General features: G+C 39.7%; 1 long non-coding RNA gene across 1 annotated transcript; it reads right to left on the reverse strand.

Moving 5' to 3' along the window:
* Positions 1-821: 821 nt before the first annotated feature.
* LOC120434219 lies at positions 822-4,556 on the reverse strand. The gene is made up of 3 exons (XR_005609000.1): positions 3,415-4,556; positions 2,726-2,816; positions 822-2,628 (listed from the first exon to the last, which is right to left on the reverse strand). It is a non-coding gene; the product is annotated as an uncharacterized LOC120434219 (long non-coding RNA).
* Positions 4,557-6,695: the final 2,139 nt, after the last annotated feature.

Consider the following 6,695-nt stretch of genomic DNA (forward strand, 5'->3'; position numbering starts at 1 on the left):
CCCTGAAGGTCAGCTCTGCTAAAAAAAAAAGAAACACAAAGTAAGTCTGGAGTCCTTGGAGATGACGTCAGGTGTAGCTGCAGGTCAAAGTCAGCTCAGGCACTGAATTCTTCTGTCTTTTTAGAGCTTTAGTACTTGTTCCTTTATTTGGCTAGTCACTCCATAGATGTGGAAATTTTAAAAAAGGGCATCTGGGATCATGTCACGGCTTATTTTTGCTATCTGATAAAATGTTCAGTGATTCACTGCTGGGTCAGGGCCATCGGAGATAAAGAGTAGTTTAAAACCAGGCCTGACAAAGGACTCTTACTAATGTCTTAGCTTTTAACCAGAAGCATTTCCATTGCTGTGCTGTTAAGTAACCCAATTAACAATTTTGCATTCAGGTTTAAAATGTGCTTAGAAATTTTTCCTGTTCTAAAATCTGCACATGCTTCCTTTACATTTATAGCGAATAATAATCTAGAGAATGTCCTTTAGAAAAGTGCAGAGATTTGAATCTGTGAACCTTGCTGATAATTATAGTACTAAATTACAACCATGAATGTTGAGGACATAGGTAACAGCATAAGTGGGTCTATAACATTGCATTTTAAATCCCCTGACTCTTTATGGGCACATTTTTACAAGAGCTGCCATTTATAGTCGGCTCGAAAATGACCTATTTTCATCGATGTTTTTAGAATCGAGAGTTACCACTGAAGGGTGAACGAAAGCAGCGGAAGGCCCTTCTGCAGAATGTAAAGTAGGTAGTGTTTAAGTTGAAAAAATCTCTTCATTTTTCCAAAATAATAAAAAATCATAAAAACCAATTAGGCTCCAATATGCATCTTCTTTTTAATATTCATTGAATAGGTTGCAAAACCATTTCTTAATTTCACAGGGGCGAGTCAGAATTGTCAACATTTCATTCCCAAACCTCAAAAGCGAACGAGTGTTTATAAAGCAATAAGGCAACAAATAACTGTCTCATTCCAATAATTATTCCAATAAACACATCCAATTTAACATGACTGTTTCTTTTGGTGCTGTTTTCCCTTTAAGACTCTTCTCACTGCTCTGTTTTTTTTCTTTTCCTTTTTCTTAAGCGAAGGTCATGAAGTGTTTCCCCCTTTCTGTCGGTTCCTTCCTTCCGTGACGCTCTGTTGAAAAGTTTCCGTGCAATCTTCCAGGTGTTTTGTGGCCTGTGGCACTTTTTTTTTCTTTTTGCAAACAGACTCAGACTTCTCCTTCCGCTGCATGGTTGCTAAACAGGTTGTTTAATGAATACAGGTGCTGTGGTTCTGGTCTGCCTATCAGGGAGACATGATCAATACTGTAGGCAAGCTGCGTTTAATTGTCAGCGCTGCCTGAGAGACGAGAAACACTCCCCGCCCATCACATGCAACAGACTCAGGGCTTCGTAGCTTTTCTTTATGCATCGTGGCATTTATACATCTTGTTTAAACCCTCGACTCTCTGCTAAGCATGTGCAATGTGGCCACCATGCAAAAAACCTGTCATGCAAAGAAACAGTAGAGTTTAAGAGCCAAGTCTGTTGTTATTCATTTGCGAGTTAAACAAAACATTTGTATAATTAGACATGCAGGAAAATTCTAAAACAGACTCATATTGACAGGATTTTACTGTGCACGTGCATCAAAGACTGTTGAAATAAGATCTATGCTATGCACCGAGGTTTTGTTATGGCTTGCCCAGGGATTCACGGCTTTGTTTTCTCTATTTGAACTCTGCGAAGGCAGTTTTCTACCCCTACACTCATTCTTTTAAGACACATTAATGGTGACACAAGTTAACAGAGCAGAACATTGCCATCCTTCAGCCCTTCCACCAGAAGGTGGCACTTTATCTCCTTCTAAAAACCACAAGAGTATCAGTCCCAAGACTGCAACACTGTTTCTGAAGATTTACCAGTCAGGTCATGCTATGAAAACAACTCCTCAGGTTCTCTATTACTGATAGACGTGTGCAAATATAGTTAATAGTTATTATTGGTTTAAGGAAAAGGGATAAAATATAAAAATTAAAAAAGATAATATGCGGTTTTGGCACTAAATTTCAACATGGATTGGCTTAAATGTTTGGCTCCAGTGTGGTTCTGCCAGGCCCTTTGTGACCATGAACCTGACCTAGAAACAGATGAAAAGAATATGAATTTAATTATGATAACAATTTATCTTGCTATCTAGTCTGATAAAGCCAAGTAATTCTCATTTGTGATGTCTGATAAGGAATTGTTTTTTTTTTTTTTTTCTGGGTTCAGTGATTCCCTCCCCGATAAATCCTGTTCCCTACTACAATACTCTGGCAGACAGTGGCCCAGTGTCCTATCTCCCCTCAATTAACTTCAAACTGCTCTCCATTACACGCTACAATGAGACACGCAATTTCATTACCTCACACGGGCTCATCAGAGCTACTAATTGTTTTTCTTTTCATTTTCAGCATCCCTCCATCTCCCAGGGAGTGGGTGTGAAGATATGCCATGTTCAGAAAGATAGGAAGATACAGGAGGTCAGGGGAAAGGGAAAAGAGCATGAAACAGTTGTCTGGTGTACTTGCCTTTTATTGGTTCAGTGGAGAGCAGACCCAGGGAGTTAGTCCATATAACTTCCAAAGGCCAGGAACCTGAAACACTCACAGATATTTAATTCGTGATCAGCAAAAGGTCAACACAGACAGACACGTACAGACAGGAGCCGGATGCATCTGTGAGCTAACTTACCAATGTCTGTGAGGCTTTAAAAACAACAACCCATCAGCTGTGTTTTGGCAGAATCTAAAGATAGCCTACTTTTATTGCACTCCACACAACACTGAAAAAAATAAACATAAACAGCATTTAAAACAACAACAACAAAAACAAAAAACAAATAAAGCAGCCTTGACAGTCTAAAGAGAGAAAAAATAGTATAGTTTGTTACTTAGAGACGACAAATCTCATGAAGATCAAAGCATTGTATATACACTTAACATATTTTGGACTGAAAAGAATGAGAATTAGTGAGAACTGCTTTAATATCCGGTTTGGAGATCAGTTGTGCTGATGAAAAGACACGAGTTGGAGCTGCAAGTGACAGACTGAAGATGCTGAGATTTTCAGGGACCAGATCTTAGGAACAGGATTACAAATAACTATATCACAGTGAAAGCTCAGGTTGAGTTTTTTTGGAAAGTTTGAGAGGCGAGGTTGAAATGGTTTGGGCAGTGGCTGTACTGGACAAAGGATGTTGAATTTGGAGCTGCCAAGTGGGAGGAAAAGTGAAAGACCACAGAGAAGGTTTATGGGTGTAATGAAGGACAAGCAGAGGGTCGGTGTGACAGAGGCGGCTGTAAAAAAGAGATGATGAAAGAAGAAAAAGAAGTAGAAGATTCTAATTAGTGAAAAAGTTCAGAAACAGGACCAGTGCCTACCTATGCATCTGTTTGCCCTCGTTTCCATGACCTTTACCCCTTTCCTCTGTCTCTGTGTGTCATCCTCTCTCTTAGGTACCAAGGAAATAAGCCATGCCTAGGAGCCACTGCAGATGCTCAGTTAGACCTTCCAAAAAAAACGCAGCCCCTGGCCTATCTCATCCCTTTTCATTTATTTTCTTATCAACAAAGATTATAAACATGTCTGTGGTATTGTTACTGACCAGTAGCACAATCCCAAATACCAGCGGTAGAAGACCGGGAGCATTTGGTAAAATGGGGCAATTGTAGCGGAGCATAAACAAGCTGGAGATTACACTTACTCTGCACATGCTCATTAGCATTCTCTTTCGTCCTGTGGAAGAAGTTATTTTACTTCTGCAGAAATTCTCAAGGACAAAATTGGTTTTGAGGAAGCTACTTTTTCACTATATATTTTTTCTGCCATTAAAAAGCTCAATGAATGAATTTAAACTTATCTAATTACATGTTAAAACTGTGATTGCTAGCTAATACAGGTATTCTTAGCTACAAAAAAGAGGATGCCATATTTTAACATTTACAGTTGCAGGCACATGTTCAACTTACAAATACATATACTCTGAGAAACACTTATTTGGACACTTTGCTTATATTTGTCTTTAGACAAAATGCTGCAGAATGTCTGGTTCTAGCTAAATGCTACGCCGTCTTTGCTAGCTAGTTACATACACAGAAAGTATAAAAGAGGATATAGCTACCGTGATGCCATCCATTGGTTTCTGAAGTGCCGTGCTCTGTGATTAGCAGTTTCACAGATGCAATCCTGGTTTAAAAACAACAAAAATGAATGTGACAAAGAGGCTGAGGTCAGACTGTGGAACTGCTTGCTCTTTGGCTAACAACTTGTCAATCATGAGTTATTAGCCAATGAGCAATTTTGCAAGGAGGATTATTCTTTGAAATGTATGACCAAAATTGACAAAACAAACTTTTCAACACAAACAAACAGTTCAGTCTGTTTTTTGTTACTAAAAAAATGAAGGGGTTGGGGTGAAAATTTCCTGTAAACTATAAGACAATGTAGATACAGATCAGATGATTTTTTTGCAGAGTGGGAGATTTTGTACCCTTTCTTCACAAATATCAATAAAATATCACAAACCAGCCTAGAGACTCAATTCATGCGTGGGGTGGAGGGAATTTTCAACCCAGGCAGAGATCCGCAGTGTCAAACTGCTCCTGTTGCTAACTTTGTTGGTTGGTGCTGTGCAGGTAGAGGCCATGTTGGGCTTAAGGTTTGTTTATGTGCACAAACCAGCCAGTTGCCACAGCTAGAATTTGTGCCAGTGACAGTGAACCCAAACATTTAAGCTGAGGGTGCTTAAAACCAACACAATGAGCTTAAATTCCAATAAAACCAATAGAAGTTGTGATTTCCTAAGGGTTTGACATTGTAAGCACCACCTCTCTTTCTCTCTCTCTCTCTCACACACACACACACACACACACACACACACACATTTTCATTTGATCCAAAAACACACTGATTATAGCATTTTAAGCGCTGTTGTTGTATTGAATTAAACATTTTTTTCCTCTCACCAGGCTGGGAAAATGCTGGAGTGCTAGACATTTGTGAGCTGAGAGAGAAAACCTGGAGGCCAAGAGGCAGGAGGTCTTAACTGCCATTTAACTGCTCAGATGAAAGAAGCCTCCTAATTAATAATGCATTAAGTGGCACATATGAGTACGTATAATGTCACACGCAATGGACTCCCCGCATCAGTAAGACTAGCACAATGACTCATTCTCCTTGGAACAACCTTAAATTACAGTTAAAATGTTTTTAAAGGTAAGAATTAGCCGAAAATGTAAAAGAGTACAATGGTGCGTGTGTTTAGTGTAGTATTTATGTGTGGCAGTATTGCAGTGGGCCTATGAGGGCTCAGTTTCAGTGAATAACCGCAACGAAAATGTGAAATTTGTTGTAATTTTGATTCAGTCTGTCTGTGGGTTGGAATTTCTGGTTTGCTGGCTGCAGATAAGAAAGGTTACCCTATGTTAAATTTCACACATTTCCGTGCATCTTTCACACTATTGTTTCAAAGCCTTAGCCGTCCTTGACCACTGTCTGCTCTCCCTGTTCCTTCCCATATCTGAACTGAATTGAATGCATCCAATTGAATGTGCCCCAATGAGTGAGATGTGAGGCAAGGTCTTCAGTCTCAAACTGAAATCGTTTCGGTCGTGATATCGAGGATTTGATTCGCTCGCCCAACCAGCCGAGACCAGTTTGTGATGAGGTGCTGGTCTCCAACAGAGCTGTAGAAATCACATCCACACTGTTTCACCTTAGCCGAGGCATACAGCCACTACACTGAGAGAAAGACGAATAGGAAAAAAAATGCTAAACAGGCTGAGAGAGAGAAAAAGATAAGGAGTGAAGTCTTGGAGCTTTAAGAAGAAAGGTTGCCTGCCCAAAATCCTGTGCAGTAGAGCATATAAGAACAATCAAAGCTTTCAAACACACACACACACACACACAAACACACACACCATCTTTGTACATATTCGTATTTGTATCTTAGCTCCTTCCTGCGCCTTTGTTTTTTTCTCCATAAATCATGTAGCTCTGTTCTGTAATGGTCAGCCAATGTGACATAAGAGGAGAGGACCTTCATTTCAATTAAGGTATAAGAAGAACGGTGAAACCTTTCGTATTTTAATTACTGAGCGATCTGCATATATTCAAACAACAGCATAGCCCAAGGTGCCCTCAGTACCCTGACATGGAGAATAAAAGCATATTTCTTCTTTTCTGCAAAGGGGCCAGGCACAGAGGCACCCTGGCAAACTCTCATTATGTTTTGAAGATCCGTCTTCGCCTGCAGCGCCCAACCTATGCACCTTTTTGCTCATCCTAGCTGAAACAGATAACAGTGAGCAGCCTCAACCAGGTAGAAAGCACCGCATTTGAATGTCAACTGTCAAATATCAGAAGAAAAGCTACAAATGGCGCGGCGACGTCAGAGTCGTACAGACGCACATTATCTCAACATGGAGCAACTCTGATAAGGCGAATAAAAGCAGTGGGAATTTTAATCATGATATTAGGGATTAGACTTGTGAACTGAATGGCATTAATTTTAAGTTGCCTAATGCTGCACTGAATGCAAAATGAACACAATTCATGAGAGATGCATAAAGAATAGTCATAGTAGGAGGTATGTTTTTATAATCGATGCAGTGCTTTATTTATGCAAATACTGACTAATTTGTAATTACCTGAGTGGGTGCAT

This window comes from Oreochromis aureus, linkage group 18, assembly GCF_013358895.1.
Source record: "Oreochromis aureus strain Israel breed Guangdong linkage group 18, ZZ_aureus, whole genome shotgun sequence".
Lineage (NCBI taxonomy): Eukaryota > Metazoa > Chordata > Actinopteri > Cichliformes > Cichlidae > Oreochromis > Oreochromis aureus.